The sequence below is a fragment of the Trichechus manatus genome, unplaced genomic scaffold (assembly GCF_000243295.1).
Source record: "Trichechus manatus latirostris isolate Lorelei unplaced genomic scaffold, TriManLat1.0 scaffold00169, whole genome shotgun sequence".
Classification (NCBI taxonomy): domain Eukaryota; kingdom Metazoa; phylum Chordata; class Mammalia; order Sirenia; family Trichechidae; genus Trichechus; species Trichechus manatus.
This window is the reverse complement of record NW_004444105.1, coordinates 3,411,490-3,433,260: the sequence shown is the minus strand read 5'-3', so window position 1 is coordinate 3,433,260 and position 21,771 is coordinate 3,411,490. Positions and strand designations below refer to the sequence as shown.

The 21,771-nt window shown below is 37.7% G+C and overlaps 1 protein-coding gene across 4 annotated transcripts in view; it reads left to right on the top strand.

Moving 5' to 3' along the window:
• The window catches only part of PCMTD1 (protein-L-isoaspartate (D-aspartate) O-methyltransferase domain containing 1), a 121,482-nt gene that overhangs the window by 32,229 nt on the left and 67,482 nt on the right, over window positions 1–21,771 (top strand). Inside the window, exon 1 of one of the 4 annotated variants that reach the window (XM_023740947.1) lies at window positions 20,429–21,761. The exons of the other annotated variants lie outside the window; for them this stretch is intronic. The gene's annotated coding sequence lies outside the window, so the exon portion shown is untranslated. Of the gene's footprint in view, window positions 1–20,428; window positions 21,762–21,771 lie in introns of those variants that run through there. 4 annotated transcript variants of the gene reach the window in all.

The following is a 21,771-nucleotide window of genomic DNA, read 5'->3' as shown; positions in this document are numbered from 1 at the left end:
GATATATTATTCTTGGCTGACAATTTTTTTCTTTCAAGATTTTATATATGTCATCCCATTGCTTTCTTGCCTGCATGGTTTCTGTTGAATAATCTGTGCTTAGTCTTATTGTTTCTCCTGTATATGTGACTTCTTGTTTTTCACGAGCTGCTCTCAGGATTTTTTGTTTGGTTTTGTGGAGTGTGAATATGATATGCCTTGGTAATTTTCTTTTTGGGTCTTTTCTATATGGGGTTCTTTGAGCTTCTTGGATGGCCAGTTTTACATCTTTTATGATATTGGGGAAGTTTTCTGTCAGCAGTTCCTCAGTGATCCTCTCTGTGTTTTCTGTTTTCTCCCCATTCTGGAATGCCAGTTACTCATACATTTTTGCTTTTAATTGTGTCCCACATAATTCTCAGTGTCTCTTCATTTGTTTTTGTTCTTTTTTCTGAGTTTTTCTGAAACAGAGTTGTGTCCAAGTGTTTGTCTTCAGTTCCGCTGATCCTGTCCTCCACGGTTTCAAATCTGCTTCTCAGCCTTTCTGTGATATCATCCATTTTTGGAATGTTGTTGTTTGTCTTTTGTAATTGTTGTGTTTGTATAATATCTAGTTGTGAATTTATTTTGGCATTTTATTTCTGCATCATCTTTCTGAATTCTTCCAATTTTTTGTCTGTATTTTCCATGAATTTGTGTATTTGTTTTTCATGTTTGTCAGCTTTTTGCCTCAGTTCTTGGAAAATTCCAAGTATTAGAGATTTTAATTTCTTATCAGGTAGTTCTAGTACATTTTCTTCCACAGGAGAGTCATCTGGTGTTTTAATTTGGATGCCTACTGGAATCATCCTGTCCTGTTTTTGTAAATGTTTTGATATTGTCTGCTGTTTTCGGGGCATTTAGTAGTTATTTGTATGATTTATTGATTGTAGATTTGTTTGTTTCGTCCCTTAAAAAAAAAACAATTCGAGTATGTCTGAGCAGGCGGAATGCTTCCTTTTTGTTGTTTGCTCGTCTGTGCGCTCAGTACTTTTCGCTTCCTTCTCCAACTGGAAGGTTCAGTCACTCAGATATGGTACAGCAGGGCACGTCTAGCTGACGAGGAGCCACCGGGACGGGTTGTTTGTGGCACTCACTACAGCCACCAGGGCGTTTCGGTAATCAGTGCTGGGCAGGTTCCAGTAGGCCGTGCCTGCACTGCTTGGTGGTGTCATGTCAAACACATGGTGCAGGTAGTCAGGATGCAGCGGGGAGATGGTTATGTGTGGAGCTAAGATGGATATGGGAGAGAGGAAAGAGGAACAGGAGCCAAAAAACATACAAAAAAAAAAGTGTTAGGGGAGCTTGCCGTTGGAATGGAGAGATGAGAAACTGAAATGGAGAAAAACAGAAAGGGGAAGAGGAAGAAAAGAAGAAAATGAACAAATAAAAATCAGAAAGGTTGAAGAACCGCAGAGTTCCCAGGAATACCACCGATGCAGCTATGAGGTCTGGGGAAGTCGGTCTCAGGTGTCACAGCACAGCCTGGCCAGAAGGCACAGAGGCTTACAACGCCTGGTATTCAGGGATCAAAAAGAGAAGAAAGATATAAAGAGATGAGAAACTGAGCAATGAAGAAAGACAAAAAGGGAAAAAGAGAAAAAAGAAAACAAAACAAAAAACAAAAAAAAAAAGAACAAGAAAGGCCCCCCAAAAAAACAGCTAAAAACGAAATGTCCTCCGGGATCCCTCCACACGTCTGTGGAAGCTGAAGGGGAGTTCCTTGCCACGCAGTTCCGCATGGCCTGAGAGGGCTCTCAACTCAAGAAAAGGGAAAGAAAACAAACAAATAATTCGAAACGAACAAACGAACAAAAGCTCCGGGATCCCACCAGTGCAGTAGCCCAGACCAGGAAGCAGCTCCTCACTCGAATGGAGCTCCGCAGCCCCTCAGGAAAAAGCAAAGATGGCACACGGAGCCAGGCACTCGAGCGAAAGGTGGGGGAGGTGGCGAGAGGCAAGCAAGATATCCAAAGAAGCAGAGAAAAAAAACCAACACCAGCAGCCAACAAATGGCACTCTAAGAGCCAGCTAGTGCGGGGTGGTGTTTCTGGACAAGAGACTGTGTCTACTGGAAGCAGAGGAGGCCGAATGTGGGTGAAGAAGGGTCGAGAGTGGGAAAGCGTATATCACAAATTGCTGGCGCTCTGGAGCCTCTCAGGAAGAAGCAAAGATGGCGCACGGATCCAGGCACTTGAGTGAAAGGAGGGGGAGGTGGCGAGAGGCAAGTGAGAAATCAAAAGAAGCAGGAAAAAAAGAAAAGCAACGCTAGCAGCCAACACATGGCACCCAGAGAGCCGCCCGCCTGGTCGTGTGGAATCCAAGCAGCTGGCGCAGTCAAGAGACTGTGGCTGCCTGAAGCAGAGGAGGCCGAGCCGGGGCAAAGAGGGGTGGGGGGTGGGAAAGCGTACACCACAAATTACCGGCTGTTTTGCCTCCCGCTGGACGCTCCGTGAGGCTGCTTTCTCGTACTCCTGTTTGCTGGTCTCCGATAGGAGTCCAAGATGGTGGATCTGCGCTGCATTAGCTGGTAGGGGACCTCTGCATGAATCTCTCCTCGCTCTCCGTTCTCTGTGAGTTTTTTCACTGTATTTGGTGCTTGGTTGAGTTCTTTATCTTTTCATTTGATGTTTTAGGGTTTCAGGATTGTTGTATTCTCTGTATGGCTTAGTTTTTCGGATCTTTGCTGTGGAGGGATGGCGTGGTGCTTCTGCCTAGAGCGCCATTTTGCCGGAATTATCTAAGTCCTGGTACTTTTAATTTTCATGTTTTCATTTAGCCTCCTAATGATTGAAGGCGGCCCCGGGTGGCGCAAACAATTAAGCGCCCATCTACTAGATAAAAGGTTGGTGGTTCAAGCTTATCCAGAGACACCTTGGAAGACAGGCCCTGGTGATCTGCTTCTGAAAAGTCACAGCATTGAAAACTCTATGGAACAGTTCTATTCTGCACACATGGTGTTACCATGATTCGGAATCAACTTGACAGGCAGTAACGACGACTAAAGTAGATTTTAAATTCCTTCTAAGTTTTGGTACTCAAATATAAGAGCAAATATTGGAACACATGAAGGTGGTCGCTATGATTGTAGTTTAAAAAAAAGCTTAGCGGTGGTCTGTATTGATATAACATGTATTGCAAATCTCACCCTGAATTACTTTATATAATTTTGAACTATTTTAATGGAGTTCACTTTTTTTTCCCTGTAGATAGATTTTAATCTTTATTGTTTTATGAACCCGAGAAATTACTTACAAATGAAAAGATTTAGGCTTTTTACAGTGATTTAGGTAAACATCTGTTCCCTGTGACTGTTCATGAAATTGATTTTGTTTTAAAGGAAAGAGAAAATCACCATGGATTTATGGTAGTTGTTGTTTATGATAAAAAGACTATCTGTAAGTTTGCTTTTTGTTAAGGACTTCTTCACTTATCAGTGCTTGTTTAGTAATCAACAATTTTATTGTGCTTAGAGAGCACTTAATGAAATGAATGTAGTGCTCATTAATAAACTACGCATATGTACATACACATATACGTGGAAATCTGTGGTACACTCTCCAGGAGGCACCCTTCACATAAATACAGTGGTATTGTTGACATAAACAGCCTTTCTGTATTACTCCAGGAAAACTCACAGTGTTTTCTATGTGAATGATGTATCCTGATATTGTACAATACAAGATCCTGATATCTTTGGTGTTTTAATATTTTCACATTTTCATGTAACTTTCCATTTATTGAATCTTCACAACAGTGTTTTCAAAAAGGCAGGTAGGTATGGTTATTCTCATTTTATAGATGGCATAAACAGACTAAAGTTACTTCATTTCTCAGAATGTGCTTTCTTTGCTATAAAATGATAATGTCAGGCTTAGTGATCTGTAGAGTTGAAGGACATAGAGTCTGGTATGAGATTGACCTAAATCTCAATCCCAGTTCTGTCTTCTAGTGAAAGTAAATTATTTAATCCCTTTTCATGGTTTCCAGTGCTTGAAAATAATATTGTTACATGGAGTTTTGTTGAGGTTAAATGAGTTTATGTACTTAAAACAGTCCAAAGCTTTATATGTAGTAAGTGCTCAATTAGTTGCACCAATAATCTAATAAAGGTAACATTTATTTGTGAGTTTTATGTAATTTTTCTCAGAAATTATGAGATCACCAGTTGGCAGAGAGTAAGGGACCTAACACAACAGCAGTATCCTTTTGAATAGAGGCTAGACTTGGACCAGCCTCACCATCAAGATCTTAGGCACTGAGCCAGGAATAAAAAATAAAGGCATAGATATAGCAAGGACAATAATTGCTGTACAGTCAAGGACAGCCTGTGGAGACACAATAGTCCTTAACATGGTTGTGTGTAAAATAAAGCAGAAAATTTGAATCATCTCATCACATTAAAAGAAATGAGAAATGATTGCAGTGGGAGGGGAAGACAAAATTCTAAATCGTGTAGTATTTATACTGCATGCATTGGCCCGTTCTTGATACGATTATCACTCAGTGATTCTGAGCCACCAAGAAATGATTGAATTATGCTGGATATTTTCTGAGACTACATATCTAATACGCTATAGAAAGACTTCTGATATTTTTTAAATCTTTGGAATTTTAAAGAAATTTATTTTTCAGTTATGTGTGACATTAATTCTTTTTACTCTCAGTGGAGCTAGATGAAAAATGTTTTACTAAATTTGAATATGTACATTTATTTTATTTGATTTTTAAAACCGTGGTAGGACAAAGGTAAGGTTAATGACTAATGGTAAGGTAAAACCTTAAGTGTGTTTGATTCTGGGCCTTCCTCTCCTTGTTATTCCAAAGCTTATTTATAAAGACTTTAGTTTCTAGGTTCAGCATGTGCTTTTTTTTTTTTTTTTTCAAAGAAAACCAGTTTCTGTGGAGTCAGTTCTGACTCGACTTTCTTTCGTATCCTTTAGTACCTTCTCGTGTGTTGGAAGCATTACTAAAATCAGGTCCTGTTCCTAAATGTTTAATATGCTTTTAGTTATTGTGTTTTCCCATTGATTTTTATTGATACACAAACATTTATCTACAGGGGAATCTGTTTTTAAAAGGGTTCTCCCTCTTGATGCCAACCTGGCATCATATTGCATTAAAATTTTGACCATTATGAATCTGCGTGTAAAGAACCTAATGGGTGTCGACAGCAAGAAAGGGTATGGCCCAACATGTACATGCTGAAATGACTTTTTGTAGGCACTTAGAATGAATGTGCATGATAGCTTTCTAATATCCTAAAAGTAAGGCCAGGAATTAGGCAGGACTGGGTCCTAGCATTCTGTTAACCTTGAAGTTTATATTTAGACAAAATTTCTTCCAATGGTATATTAGAAATGCTGTAAACTTTTTGTAATACTGTGCTCAAGGATTAGGAATGGGCACTTTTTTTTTTTGTTATGAGAAAGTATGATTGCCTGGCTTAATAGTAACCAAACCAAAAGATAGATGGTTTTATTTGTTGCAGTGTTTCCATTTGATATGTCAACTTGAGTTTCAGGGTCTTCCTAAATCTTTTGTACAGTTAATCCATTGTATAGTTATTTTATGGTTTCAGTTAGAGGACTTTGACCTGTATTAAGAATGTGACCATTCTTTATATGTCATCTGCAAATAGAGATAGTTTTACTACTTTCCGACTTGAATGCCTTTTATTTCTTTTTCTTGTCTAATAACGTAGAGTTGGACTTCTAGTATAGTGTTGAATAGCTAGTGAGGATGAGCATCCTTGTCTTGGTCCTTACCTTTGGGGGAATGCTTTCAGTCTTTTACCATTGAGTATGATACTGTAAGTTTTTTACAAATGCCCTTTTCCATGTTGAGGAATTTCCCTTCCACATTTGGTAAATGTTTTTATCATGAAACGGTGCTGGATTTTGTTAGATGCCTTTTCTGCATCAGTTGAGATGATCATGTCTTTTTTTCCTTCATTCTGTTAATGTGGTATATTACATTAATTGATTTTCTAACGTTAAATCACCCGTGTGTTCCTGGAATAAATCCCACTTGTTTATGGTGTGTAATTATTTTAATATGCTGTTGGATTTGGGGTGCTAGTGTTTTGTTGGGGCTTTTTGCATCTGTGGTTATAAGAGATACTGGTCTGTGATTTTCCTTTCTTGTCCTGTCTTTATCTGGCATTTATCCTGGTATCAGGATAATGCTGGCCTCATAGAGTGAGTTAGGAAGTGTTCCCTCTTCTATTTTTTGGAAGAGTTTGGAAAAGATTGGTGGTTATTCTCCTTTGAATGTCTGATAGAATTCCCCAGTGAAGCTCTCTGGTCCTGGACTTCTATTTATTGGGAAGTTTTTGATTACTGATTTAGTTGGTTCACTTGTTAAAAATCTGTTGAGATTTTCTGTTTTTTCTTAGGAAGTTTAGGTAGTTTATGTATTTCTAGGAAATTGTACAGTTCGTTTAGATTATCTAATTTCTTAGTATACAGTTGTTCATAGTAATCGCCTATAATCTTTTTTGTTTTTTGTATGATCAGTAGTAATGTCCCCACATTCGTTTCTGGTTTTAGTTTTTTGCATCTTCTCTTTTTTCTTCGTCACTTTAGTTAAAAGTTTGTTAATATTATTTATTTTTTGATTTCTACGATTTTTGTTGGAATAGCCAATATTATAAAAAATTTGCAAACACCACAGATTGTGCTAATAAAAAATACTCCCTTTATTGTTTTGGGGCCCTGGCAGCGCAGTGGTTAAGAGCTACAGCATGCTATGGCTGCTAACCAAAAGATTGGCAGTTCAAATCCACCATCGGCTTCTTGGAAACCCTTTTAGGGCAGTTTTACTTTGTTCTATAGGGTTGCTATGAGTTGGAATCGATTCAACAGCAGCAGGTTTGGTTTTTTTATTTTTTTAAGAGTTTATTTGAAAAATGGTTTCTTTTTTAAAAATTGTAGTAAAAACATATAACCCAGCATTTTTCAATTCAACATTTTTTACATGTGTAATTCAGTGGCTTTGATTAATCACCCACATTCCTTACCGAATTTTCCATTGCCATTAACAGATACTCAGTGCTTCCTAAACAATGATTTCTCTTTTCCTCTTCCCACCTGGCCTTGGTCCAGCCACTAGTAAACTTTGGTTTGTATACATTTGCCTGTTTTAGATATTTCATGTAAGTGGGATCATACACTATTTGTCCTTTTGTGTCTGACTTATTTCACTTACCACAGTGTTGAAATTTCAAGGTTCATCCATGTTGTACCATATATCAGGACTTCCTTTCTCTTTATGACTGAATAATATTCCATTGTATGGCTTTACCACAGATCCATTTATCTGTTGATGTACATTTAGATTATTTCTAGCTTTTGGCTATTGTGAATAATGTTATAGTGAACATTAGTGTAATGTGTCTGTTTGAGTTGCTGCCTTCAAGTCTCAAGTATATACCTAAGAATAGAATTGCAGCGTCATATGGTAATTCTGTGTTTACTCTTGAGGAACCGCCAAACTGTTTTCCACGGAGGCTGTACCATTTTTGCATTTCTGCCAGCAGTGGATGAGGATATGATTTCTCCACATCTTTGCTATTGTCGATTTTACTGATCTTTTCAAAGAACTGATTTTTGGCATTGTTAATGTTTGCCCTTTTTCTGTTCTCTATTTGTCTCAGATCTAATCTTCATTACTGTATTTTTATGCAGATAATGCACGCCTTCTACATTTGTTTGCCAACCATGCTCTCCCTGCCCCGTAGGGTATTTTGTAAGTATGTTATGCTAATTTTTTGTTTTACACCAACATGTAAAAAAAAAAAAAAAAGTTGACATAGCAGCGCTTAGGAAAATACCTCACAGGGGGAGGGCACAGTTGACAGACAAATGTAGAAGGCATGGATTATTTGTAAAAGTACAGTGTATCTTTCGTCTGGTAGTTTGCTCTTAGTTTGCTCTTCTCTTTCTAGGCCTTCAAGATGTAACATTAGGTTATCGACTTGAGATCTTTCTTCTTTTTGATGTAGGCATTTACAGCTATAAGTTTTTTCCTGAACACTGCCTTTGTTGCATCCCATAAGTTTTGGCATGTGTGCTTTGTTTTCATTTGTCTCTAAATATTTTCTAATTCCCCTTGTGATTTTTATTTTTTGATTCATTGGTTAATAGTATATTTTTTAGTTTTCAAACATTTGTGAATTTTCCATCTTTTCTTTTGTTATTGATTTCTAATTTCATTCCACTGTGGTCAGAGAAGATACTTTGTATGATTTTAGTCTTTTTAGATTCATTAAGACTTGCTTTGTGACCTGATGTATTGTCTTTCCTGGAGAATGTTCCATGTTCACTGTAGAAGAATATGTATTTTGCTGTTGTTGGGTAGAGTGTTCTGTATATGTCTCTTAGGTCTAATTGGTTTATAGTGTTATTCCAGTCTACTATTTCCTTATTGATCTTATTTCTGATGTTACACTTACTATCGAAAGTGATGTTTTGAAGTGTCCAGCTATTATCGTAGATGTGTCTGTATCTCCCTTCAGTTCTGTCAGTGTGTACTGTATGTATATTGGAGCTCTGTAGTTAGGTGCATGTATATTTATAATTGTTATATATTCTTCATAAATGACTTTTGTATCATTGTATAATGTTTTTTATTGTTTCTTTTAATAGTTTTTGATTTAAAGTCTATTTTGTCTGATATTGATATATTCATGCCAGTTTTCTTTTGGTTTCTGGTTGCATAGAATTTTCCCCTGTCCTTTTACTTTAGCCTATTTGTGTATTTTAATCTAAGTTAGTCTCTTGTAAATAGCATATAGTTGGATAGTTTTTTTTTTTTTAATCCATTCTGCTATTCTCTGTCTTTTGCTTGAAGACTTTAATATATTTACATTTAAGATAATTATTGATGAAGCGGGATTTCTGCCATTTTGCTATTTGTATTCTGTGTGTCTTATACCTTCTTGTGCATCTCACTTACCCTAATACGCTCATTTTTGTTTAGTTGATTTTTTACTAGTGAGCCATTTTGATTCCCTTATTTCTTTTTGTGTGTATTTTTTAGAAATTTACCTTGTGGTTACCATGGGGTTTACATTTGACAGCCTAAATTTATAACAGTGTAATTGGAATGGATACAAACTTGACTGAGCATGCAGAACTCTGTTTCTGTACAAGTATGCCCTGGCGTTAATACCCACTTTATGTTGTTGTTGTTGTTACAAATTCATCTTTCTACATTGTGTGTCAAATAATATAAAGTTATACTTATTTTTTATGTATTTGTCTCTTATATCTTGTAGTACATAACGAGCAGTCTCTTAGTGGCACAAACCATTTAGTACTTGACTACTAGCTGAAAGGTTGGTGGTTCAAACCCACCCAGAGGTGCCTTGGAACTAAGGCCCGGTGATCTGCTTCTGAAAGGTCACAACCTTGAAAATCCTGTGGAACAGTTCTACTCTGCACACGTGGTGTTGCCATGAGTTGGAATCAACTTGATGGCAACTGGCAACACAGCAGTGCATAATGAGTTACAAACCAAAAACACAATAAAAGTGGGTTTTATATTTGCCCATGAAATTTATTGGTGTATGAAGATCTTTATTTCTTCATATGACTTCAAGTTGCTGTCTAATGTCCTTTCATTTCTACCTGCAGGACTCCTTTAGCATATTTTGAAGGACAGCCTAATGGTAATGAACTTGCACAGCTTTTGTTTATCTGGGAATGTCATAATATTGCCCTAAAATTTGAAGGACAGTTTTTCCAGACATAGAATTCTTGACAGTTTTTTTTTTTTATTTTAATTTCAGCACTTAAAGCATGTCATCCCATTGATTCTGGCCTACATTGTTTCTGAGGAGAAATTGTGCTTAATTTTAAATTTGCTTTTTTTTTTTTTTTTTTTTAAGTGCTTTGAAGATTCTCTCCTTATCCTTGGTTTTCAACAGTTTAATTATAACAAACTGGTGTGGGTCTCCTGGGTTTATACTACTTGGAGTCCCTTGAGCTTCTTGGATATATATACTCATGTCTTTCATCAGATTTGGGAAACTTTCTGCCATTATTCCTTCAGATATTCTTCCTCCCCTTTCTTTCTCTCTTTTTCTGAGATTCCCATTATGTGTTAGTCCACTTAACGATTTCCATTTTTTTCTTTTTGCTCCTTAGACTTAAAAAATTTCAATTGTTCTGTCTTCTAGTTTGATTATTTGTTTAACCTGCTCAAATGTACTGTTGAGCGCCTCCTCTGAATTTTTCATTTTAGTTACTGTTCAGCTCCAGTATTTCTGTTTGGTTTCTTTTTACAGTTTCTCCCTCTCTGTTGATAATTCTTATTTCATTCTTGTATTGTTTTCCTGATTTCTTTTAGGACTTCGTGTTTTCCAACATATTTATACAGTTGTTTTAAAGTCCTTGTCTAGTAAGTCCATTATCTGGGCTTCTACTGGGACAGTTTCTGTTACTTTATTTTATTTTTTTTTGAATGAGCTATCTACACTGTTTCTTGGTATGCCTTGTGATTTTTTTTGTTGAAAATCAGACATCTGAGTATTATTTTATAGTAATTGTGGAAGTCAGATTCTCCCCATCCCCTAGGATTTACTAATTGTTGAATTGTTCAAGATTTAGTTGTTTCTGTTTAATGACTTCACCTAAGTATTTTTGCAAAGACTGCCTTCTTGGGTGTGTATTGACACTGAAGTTTCTGTTCCTTTGTTTGTGGTCATCTTGTATTTTGACAGATGTGTCCTTGAATGCCAGAGGAAAAATCACAGAAAAACAAAGAAACAAATAAAAAAATCATTCTCCAGTCTTTGCAGATTGGCTCCGTTTTGGGACACTCCGTTAACACTTAGCCAGGCTTGCTCTGAGCCTAGAAATCAGCTCCAGATGAATCAGCCGAGGTGAACGTGTAGGGTCTCCCCAGGTATTTTGTGAATCAGTGTCTGTATACATGGGTGCTTTCAAATGCCCTAATGTCCTAAAGGAGCTCTCTCCCTGCTTTCTCCTCTAGTCCTTAGATATCTGTTGTATGTCTTGGTTGCATTCCTTAGCCCCATGCTGTTACACTTTTGGGACTTTTCCCTGTCACTTTCTTGCCCTGCAGGATCTCTGAAATAGGCCAGGCATAGGTGAGTGCCTTGTATCAGTCCTTCATGTAGCTCCCAGACCAGTTAGGACAGACACACACAGTAATTTTCAAATAAAGTCTGCTCTCCTTCCTCCAGAGCCAGAGACCAAGGATTGTAGTCTCTGTCCCTGGGAATGCAGGGTGCTGCAGCTTTAAGGTGGCCACACTGAGCTAGGGAGGGGATGGGATACAGGCCAGAAAAAAACCAAAGCTTTCCTACTGTTGTGAAGTTGTATTTTTCTTGATTCTGTGTTCGCTTAGTTGCTATAAATCTTTGACTGGTTTCCAGGGTTCTAACAAAGCGGGCTCTACTAGATTCTGCTTGTTTTTTTGTGTTTCCGTGGGGGTGGGTAGCAGGAACATGGAGCTGCTTACACCACCATCTTGCTCTGGACATGATTGTTCTTTTATAATGTTATTCATAAGAGAAAATGAATTTCAAGTTCTATCAAGGATTAATAAGAGCATATCTCTCGCCAGTGATCTTCCTTGTGGTCTCTTGTTTTCTCTCCTGTATCCTGGATATGAAATGGTAGAGGTGGGGACAGACTTTGGCTGCAAGTGTACATATTTATCCTGGATCGTGTTTGATTCCCTTCAGTGCAGCCTTCCTCTGGAGAGTAGAGGGCAAATAAAGTTTGGGTAGTGTGGTTGGTAAATGGCCCCCCAAGATGTCCATGTTATAATCCCTGGAATTTGTAACCATGTTACCTTAAATGGCAAAGGGGAATTAAGGTTGCATATGGAATATAAAGTTATTAATTAGCTGGCTTTAAAATGGGAAAATTATCCTGGATTATTTTGGTGGGTCCAGTGTAATCACAAGGATCCTTAAAAATAGAAGAGGGAGGCAGAAGACAGAACCAGAGAGATGGCAGTGTGAGAAGGACTTGGTCCAACATTGCTGACTTTGAGGATGGAGGAAGGAGCCATAAGCCAAAGAAAGCAGAAGTCAGACCAGTACTAGAAGCTGGAAAAGGCAGTGAAATGAATTCTTCCCTAGAACCTCCAGAAAGGAATGCAGTCCTGTAGATATCTTGATCTTTTTTTGTTTCTAGAGAAACTGAAAAAAAAAAAAAAAAAAAAATATATATATTTTTTCATCTGTAGGTTGAAAATAATTGTGAACTTTTACTGTGGCAAGGGTGAATAGCTTCTAACAAAAATAAAATAGTCAAGTAGAAAAACACTTTAGATGATTTTAGCCCTAAGACTTTTATTATTATATATTCTGCAATAGTTTATTTTTTGTCATCTTTTTTTTTTCCTTTCAATTTCTGACAAGCTGGCACAAGTTAGGTTTCAGTAATAATAGTTACTGTCGGTAACTGAAACACTGCAAGTAAACAAGAAAATAAATTCTTTCTTAAGCATTATGGTCAGTTAGTTTTAAAAAATCTAAACAAAAGAATACATTAGGTGTTTTTGGCCTTATGTTTATATGTTTTAAAGCTTAAATAGACTTCTCTTGTTTCAGAGTATTATACAATGACTTTGCCTAACTGTACCTCTTTCTTACTTGTGTGATCTTGGACAAGGCAATTGTTGGGGCTCAAATTCCTTATCTGTGAAGTGAAGTGATCTTTTCTGGGATTCTTGCTAATTAATTCTTGCTAATTAATAGGAAGCTATTTAAACTGAATTTAGTTTCTTCAGTATGGTCATAGTTCCTGAGGCAAAAACAGGTGATCAGTCTTGTTTATTGAATGAGGAAATCATCAAATAAAATCTTTTTATGTAAAACACTTAAAAATTGAAATAAGTGTAGGGTAATATTTATTGTTTTGAGTAACTTTTTATTGAGAGTACATTTAGTACTTTTAAATATACTGTTATAAAAGTATTGTTACTCATCAGTTTGACTACTAATATTTTGAAGACTTGTCTAATTAGTGTGAAATAATCCATTATGTTGCTAAAGGTCTTTGGTTCTATTAATTCATTTCGACCAGATTTAAAATAATTTTTAAGCATTTTTTTCCAAAAAAATACTTACAGTTTAAGAGACTAATTTTCTTTGCCAAAGACTGTGAACTAAAACCATCCCTTGAAATTCTCTCATTAGTGGCCCTATGTGGTATGCAACTTACTGAACAAGTGGTGTAGAAGTTGTTAAATTCAGTATGAGGGGAGGTGCTGAGCTATAGTTTAAAAGGCTTTCACAAGCATTTTGGTTGTTCAGCTTGGACATGTTCTCCAAATGAGTTTTATTGATTTCAGGGAAGCATTACTGACAAATTAATCGTTTAAGGTGACTCACTTATCACTTACTTTAGAGTCTGTAGTATTATGATCTTATGATGACAGTTCATTTTAAAATCTCTTAAAATTTCTCTAGATCATTGGCAAAAATGAGGTTATAATTTTTTTCACAAGAAGTGAAAGAAACTATAGTATGTTATTTTCTTTTTTTAATGTGACTTTCTAAAGGATCTCAACACATTTCTGTGTTTTTTTATTTATAAGGTAAATGTTGTTATTAGTACATGACGTAGTACATGACATAAGATCCGTGAATAAGAACTATTTTTGTATTATATGGGAAGTCTAGAACAAGAAATTTACTGTTTCTGAACCACTTCATTTCATTTCCTTCATTTGTACAGTGCAGGTTATGCTACCTGTCCTGCTTCTGTTCCTGGGTACTTGAGAAATTATGAGTTGATGTTGAAGCACTTTGCAAAATTAAGAATGATGCATAACTAGATATTTTTTTTTTTCTGTGTAGCTTTTGCCAGTGTCCATCCATAGATAAAATGATCAACTTGAACTTTGGAAAGATGTCATTTTATAAGGCAAATAAACCATGTAGTTAACCTATTTATATTTTCTATCTTCCTGTAGTAAGTAAGGTTAGACTCTCTGAAAGTTCTTACAGGAGCCAAGATCAGTTGGTTTATGTGTCCTTGTTTTGAATGTGAAAAAAAAACAAAGCCAGAAACATAATGACTTGCTCGAAGTCATTGTGTGATAAGGCCAGTCTTTGCATTCAACTTAGATTGATAGTTGGTAAGAATAACTTTGATGTAAGCTCATTCTTGGTTTATTTTATGACATATTAGTGGAAGGGCACAGATACAGATTATCTGAAGTCATTCTTACTTTTGAATATTCTTACACTTATATTTAAATATTAGTCTTTGGGAATTTATACCTCTTCAAATGAAATAAGCCTGACTTTTAAAGCCTAACACATAGGAGCTGAAAATATGTATGCTTTGTAATAGGTTTGACAGAAAAACCAAAAAGCTAGCTGTCATTTCAGTATTCTGGTTCAGACTTTTCCTGAATTAGAGCAAGTGAACAACTATTTTGATTTAAGCACCCCCCCCACCCCCCAATGCTACAGCTCCTAATAAGGACATTTTAAAAAGCAAAGAGTGCTAAGGATGGTTAGCGTAGCACTCTTTTTATTTCTTGAAAAATTGGAAGATTGTTAGGCAGTAATAATCAAACCTGAGACTATTTGTTCCTATAGAATTGATAATTTTCTAGCTCAAAGATATATGGATCTTTGCATATTGAGGGTGAGGTAGTATACACATAGCTGTGCTTAGGAACACACGTGCTTAGACTGTGTAGCAGTTAAGGTTTGATGAGGTCATTTATCCAGGTCTCTGAGTAAAAGTGAGAGAGAGGAAAGACTTTTCTGAAGTACTTGAGATCCTGTAACTTTCAAAAAAAATTCAGGGTGAACGACCTCATATCAGGCCCTTAAAAGTTTGGTGTTGCTTTATCACCTAATATTTTATACCTTAAACTCTAATAGTGCGGCTCCCTGCTGTTTTTCCATCTTTGAGAATGGAAAGGAGAATAAGAAAATTTAAAGAATGAGGGGGAAAGGGAAGAAAAGGCATAGAAAACAACAATGGAATGGTAGAATTGCGAACACAGCTGGAAGGGCTACATCTGTGAATATACTGTTGCTGTTGAGTCAATTCTGACTCATAGTGATCCTCTAGGACAGAGTAGAACGGCTCCACAGGGTTTCCAAGGGTTTCTTTACGTTAGCAGACTGCCACATCTTTTTTCTGTAGAGCTGCTAGTGGATTTGAATGGCTCACCTTCCGGTTAGCAGCTGAGTGCTTAACCACTGTGTCACCAGGGCTCCTTTATGTGAATATAGGTGTATTAAAGCATGCCATGTATCAAAATGTATAATACAGATGTTTCCAAGGAAACTTTCTTTAGTTGCTATAAATTTATTTGTAGCATTGAATTGGAGTGGGGAAGAGACAATCTCAAATTATTTTGAAACAGTAGTTTATTAATTGAGTGATTAAAAGAAGTTTCCAGAGTTCCAGGGCATACAGAGGAAAAAAATACACCTTCTCTTTGCTGTAACTATTGGATACATTCAAATTTGAAAAGACTTCTCAAAGTGGAAAGATAGTGTTTTATGCTCAGTCAACAGGTTTTTATTAAATGCTTACTAAAACTTTATGACTACAAGGGCTGTATTAAATTAATAGGCATCTTTTTGCCATTTTAACCGTTCTTAAATGTACAATTGAGTGACATTAATTACATTCACCATGTTACGCAGACATTACCACTATTTCCGAAACTTTTTATCACCCCAAATGGAAACCAAGTACCCCTTCAACAGTAGCTTCTCATCTTTCCTTCCCCCAACCCCTGGTAAACACTAATAAACTTTTACCTCTAGGCTTTTGCCTGTTCTAGATATTTCACATAAGTGGGGTCATATAATATTTGTCCTTTTGTGTCTGACATATTTTACTCAGCATAATGTTTTCAGGGTTCATCACTGTCATAGCATGTATCAGGACTTATTCCGCTTTATGACTGAATAATATTCCATTGTATTTATATACCGCGTTTTGTTCATCCATTCATTTGTTGATTAATATTTAAGTTGTTTCTGCCTTTTGGCTATTGTGAATTGTGCTGCAGTGAACAGTAGTGTGCAAGTATCTGTTTGAGTACCTGCTTTCACTTCTTTTGGGTATATACCTAGGAGTCAAATTGCAGGGTCACGTAGTAGTTCTGTGTTTAGCTTTTTGAGGAGCCACCAAACTTTTCCACAGCAGCTGCATCATTTTACATTCCCACCAGCAGTGAATGAGGATTCCAATTTCTCCACATCCTAGCCGATACTTGTTATTTTTCATTTTTCTGATAATAGCCATAGTAGTAAGTATGAAATGGTCTCTCATTGTGGTTTTTCTTTGCATTTCCTTAATGACTAATGAGAGGAGCCTTGGGAGCTCAGTGGCTACAGTGCTCGGCTGATAACCGAAAGGTTAGCAGTTCGAACCCACCAGCTGCCCCACAGGAGAAAGATGTGGCAGTCTGTTTCCGTACAGATTTACAGCCTTAGAAACCTGTGATGGTTAAGATTGTGTGTCAACTTGGCTGGGCCATTATTCTCAGTGTTTTGGCAGTCGAATAATGTTGTGATCACTTCCCTGTCGAGATGTGATACATGATCACCCCCTTGATAGAATCTGCTGTGAGTTAGTACTGGTGGGGGCGGGGCCTGTGGTGGTTCACCACCGCCTCAGCCTTCATCTCTCTGCCCTCCACCACTTAGCCCTTCTTTCTCTCCTTGCCAGGTCTTTTGCTTCTTCTGGATCCTGCCTGTTTGTCTGACCTCTGGTTCTTGGGACTTGAGCTAGCAGCTTACCTGTGGTCTTGCCTGCCAATCTTGGGTTCACCAGCCCCTGCGGCTACATGAATCAGGAGAAGCCTCTTTCCTGACCCACGGACTTGGGACGTTACAGCCTGTACAACTGCATGAGCCATTTCCTTGATATAAATCTCTCTCTATATATATGTATTTATATACTTTACTTCTTTTGCTTCTGTAGAGAACCCACCCTAAGACAAAACCCTATGGGGCAGTTCTACTCTGTCCCATAGGGTTGCTGTGAGTTGGAATCGACTCGATGGGAATGGGTTTGGTTTTTGGGTTTGGAATGACTAATGACATTGAGCATCTTTTCAGGTGCTTATAAGCCGTTTGTGTATCTTCTTAATGGGCATTATCTTTGTCTTTAGTGAGATTATAATCTTGACGGAAAAGATGTGTGGAAAAAAGAAAACTAGTTAATTTTTGCTAAGTTATGTAACAAGTACTCTGTTAGAGCAAGGAAGAAAGAGATTACCAAGAGCAGAAGTTAGTGAGCTGGAGCTTTAAAAACTGCCAAAGAGAGGTTTGATATTTTATTGCTGCCTGCCCTCCCCAGCAGAAGAGACTGTATTGTCTTTTTTTTCACATTAACTTTTTTTTTCAATCAACTTATATGTGAGTGCGTGTATTCGTCTGTTTGTTTCTGTATACACTGTTTCTTGCTCTTGGTTCTCTTTGACCTCTGTAACTTCAGAACTTTATATTTTCACCCTGTAGTTTTTTTTTTTTTTAAGATGATCACTAGGTAGTAACCACTAGATTTCAGAACTGGCACTTTTTTGTTTTCGCTTTTCAGTCTTCTTTGCTTAAAAATGAAAGTTTGGAGTGTGTTTTATTGTCATAGAACTGAAGGAGAGCTGGCATTTATTGGGCATCTGTATGTTAGGAGCTTATATGCAGCATATTATTTAATCTTCACATTTTATGGTGTGATTATTAGTACCATTTTATAGATAAGAGAATTGAAGATCGCAGGTTAAATAATTTGCCTGAGGCTGCACAGCTAGTAAAAGGACATTAGGATGCTTTTTTCTCCATTACTGTTTTTCCTTAGGAGCCTTCATTTCCTGTGGAGCTGAGTACTAAAAGGGAGTGAAAAAAGAGGAAATCAGAGGTTGAGAGAGGGAAAGAGATCTAAATTGAGTATCTTTTCAACTAAGAGTTAATGAAAGCTTGCTTTCGAATTACAAGTCAGGAGCCTCTGTGCAAATTGTTCTGTTTCAGGAGGGTTTCATAGCTTGAGTGTGGCTCAGCTACACAAGAGCTTTGAGCTCTTTTTTGGTCTTTCTGAACATTGGTCTCGGCCTCAGTAAACTGAGATTAGTACTTTTTTATAGGAGTGTGGTGATTCATAGAGCCCAGTGCCTGTTGTTGGTAGGTACTTAGGAAATTACACCTATTTGGCATCATTTGATTAAAAACAAGTAAATAAATAAAGTTTATATTTTTATTTGATGGAAGGCGTACATTGAGTCACTGTACCAAAAAGAATTGGTTGACGTTCACCCATTTCAGGAGGTAGCATATGATCAAGAACTGATGGTACTGAAGGAAGAAGTCCAAGCTGCACTCAAGGCATTGGTGAAAAACAAGACTCTAGGAACTGACGGAATACCAATTGAGATGTTTCAACAAATGGATGTGACTCTGGAAGTGCTCACTCAAAATCTGTGCCAAGAAATTTAGAAGACAACTACTTACTTGGCCAACCGACTGGAAGAGATCCATATTTGTGCCCATTCGGAAGAGAGGTGATCCAACAGAATGAAGTAATTATCCAACAATATCATTAATATCACATACAAGTAAAATTATATTGCATTCAAAAATGGTCGCAACAGTCCATTGACAGGGAACTGCCAGAAATTCAAGCCAGATTCAGAAGAGGATGTGGAACAAGGGTTATCGTTGCTGATGTCATATGAATCTTGACTGAAAGCAGAGAATACCAGAAAGACGTTTACCTGTGTTTTATTGACTTTGCAAAGACTTTCAACTATATGGATCATCACAAATTACGGATAACATTGTGAAGAATGGAAATTCCAGAACACTTAATTGTGCTCATTGGGAACCTGTACACAGATCAAGAGGCAGTTGTTTAAACAGGACGAAAGAATACTGTGTGGTTTAAAGTCAGGAAAGGTGTGCATCAGAGTTGTGTCCTTTCACCATACTTATTCAGTCTGTATGCTGAGCAAATAATCTGAGAAGCTAGACTATATGAAGAAGAATGTGGTATCAGGATTGGAGGAGAACTCATTAACAGCCTGCAGTATACAGATCACACAACCTTGCTTGCTGAAAGTGAAGAGGTCTTGAAGCACTTACTGATAAAGATCAGAGACTGCAGCCTTCAGTATGGATTACACCTCAACATAAAATGAAAATCTTCACAACCGGACCAATAAGCAACATCACGATAAATGGAGGAAAGGTTGAAGTTGTCAAGGATTTCATTTTACTTGGATTCACAATCAACGCCCATGGAAGCAGCAGTCAAGAAACCAAAAGACATATTGCTTTGGGCAAATCTGCAAAAGACCTCTTTCAAGTTTTAAAAAGCCAAGATGTCACCTTGAAGATTAAGGGGCACTGACTGAAGCCGTGGTATTTTCAGTTGCTTCATATGTGTGCAAAAGCTGGACAGTGAATAAGGAAGACCGAAGAATTGATCCCTAGAAATTATGGTGTTGGTGAAGAATATTGACTATACCGTGGACTGCCAAAAGAATGAACAAATCTGTCTTGGAAGTAGTACAGCCAGAATGCTCCTTAGAAGCGAGGATGGAAAGACTTTGTCTCATGTACTTTGGGCGTGTTATCAGGAGGAACCAGTCCCTGGGGAAGGGCATCATGCTTGGTAAAGTAAAGAAGAGAGCCCTCAGTGAGATGACACAGTGGCTGCAACAATGGGGGCAAACGTAGCAATGATTGTGATGATGGCTCAGGACCAGGCAGTGTTGTATATAGGGTTGCTATGAGTTGGAACAGACTCCAGGGCACCTAACAACGTTATTTTTGACAACTTTTCAAACGTGAATAGTGAACGTTTTAATAATTCATTTTAAAATTGATTCTGTTGTTACTATGCAAGATGAGAATAAACAATTTGAGGCTTACTGCTCACTGATGTGATTAGTTTTATGTGAGAATCTTTTCAATTACTGAAATCTCCTTGTTGTTGTTAGGTGCTGTCAAGTCACTTCCGACTCGTAGCGACCCTATGTGCAACAGAACGATATGCTGCCAGTCCCTGTGTCATCCTCAAAATCACTGTTATGCTTAAGCCCATTGTTGCAGCCACTGTGTCAGTCCACCTCGTTGAGGGTCTTCCTCTTTTTCAGTAATCCTCTACCTTACCAAGCGTTACGTCTTTCTCTAGGGACTGATCCCTCCTGATAACATGTCCAAAGTATGTGAGACTTAGTCTGCCATCCTTGCTTCTAAGAACAATTCTGGTTGTAGTTCCAAGACAGATTCGTTTGTTGTTTTGGCAGTCTGTGGTATATTCAATATTCTTCGCTAGCACCACAATTCAAAGGCATCCATTCTTCTTCTGTCTTCCTTATTCGTCGTCAAGCTTTCACATGCATGTGGGGCGATTGAAAACATCATGGCTTGGGTCAGGTGCACCTTAGTCTTCAAGGTGATATCTTTCCTTTTCAACACTTTAGAGATCTTTTGCAGCAGATTTGTCCAATGCAATACGTTGTTTGTTTCTTGACTGCTGCTTAATCTCGTTATTGTATGGTTTATTCATTTGTGCCACAAGTATATGTTAAATACCTTCTATGTGCTAGGCACTGTTCTGGCTTTGGGCATGCAGGAGTGAACAAAATTGACAAAAATCTCTTCTTTCACGGAGCCTACATCCAGTGAGGGGAGCTTAACCTTGCCTGGCCTTGCCTTTGCCCTGTCCTGCCCCATCATTTCTTTTGCTTTCCTTTCCTGCCCTGCTCTGCTTTTGTAGTTCTGTATTTGTATTTCAATCTGTGTGTTTATCAGCCCCATCATTGAGAAGAATATTTCCCCTGTATAGTTGTGCTACACAGTCTTGGTCCATGACTCCCATCAAAAGATCTTTTGAAGGCATGAGAAATGTTTCTTTCTTCATGCCCTCGGATAGTGATATCGTGTGCTCCCCTTAGGATCACTAGCCCCATATACCTCCCTACCCTTAAAAGCATAGTGAGCTTTGTCGTCCGCTCTGCAGAGGAAGGAGCAGCAAGAAATAATTGGCTGCTAGCCACTAGTTGCTAGGAGGGGAAGAAAGCAAGTCAGAATTTATTCTGTTCTCCTCCCACTCCGCGACATCTGTCTGTGATCTGTTTGCTTCCCACCTCCTTCGACTAGTCAGTCTTTTACCCTCCATAGTGCATCCCTGATCTGCCTAAAAACACCCATAATTTTGAGTTTCTTTCCCAAAACCAAATATATTTAAGTCTCAAACCTAAATTTTGAAAGAACAACAAGCAACTTTTGGAACATTTCACAAATATTTCAGGTGTGCGTATGTGAATGTGCCCTTTATTTTCTTCCTTATCCCTACCCCACACCACACACACGTTAGAGACAATGCTGCCAAAGAGTGAAATTAGGTTGTAGGGATAAATATGATGACTGCTTCTCAAACAGACACGGTTGCTTAAGCTATTGAGTCTTTTATTCTGCCACTGTCTCTTTTTCTCCATTTACCTCTTCTTCTTTCCCTCAGATTCCTATTGTGCTTTCATTGTTTAATGCAGGACTTCAACACTTCTAAAGTTGTTTTTTCTCTGTTACAGAGAAAATGGCGGGAGTGGGCAGTAGAAGATATGGCCAGTGTAACAGCATGCTGGAGCATGGCCAGCCGTGTCTGATGACACACTGGAATTTATGCAAACACACGCTCCACTGATGCTGCAGTAGCAGAGAACCAGGGCTCTGGGAAGCCTTAGGCATCATGTAGTTTAGCCTCTTCACTGCACAGGTGAGGACAT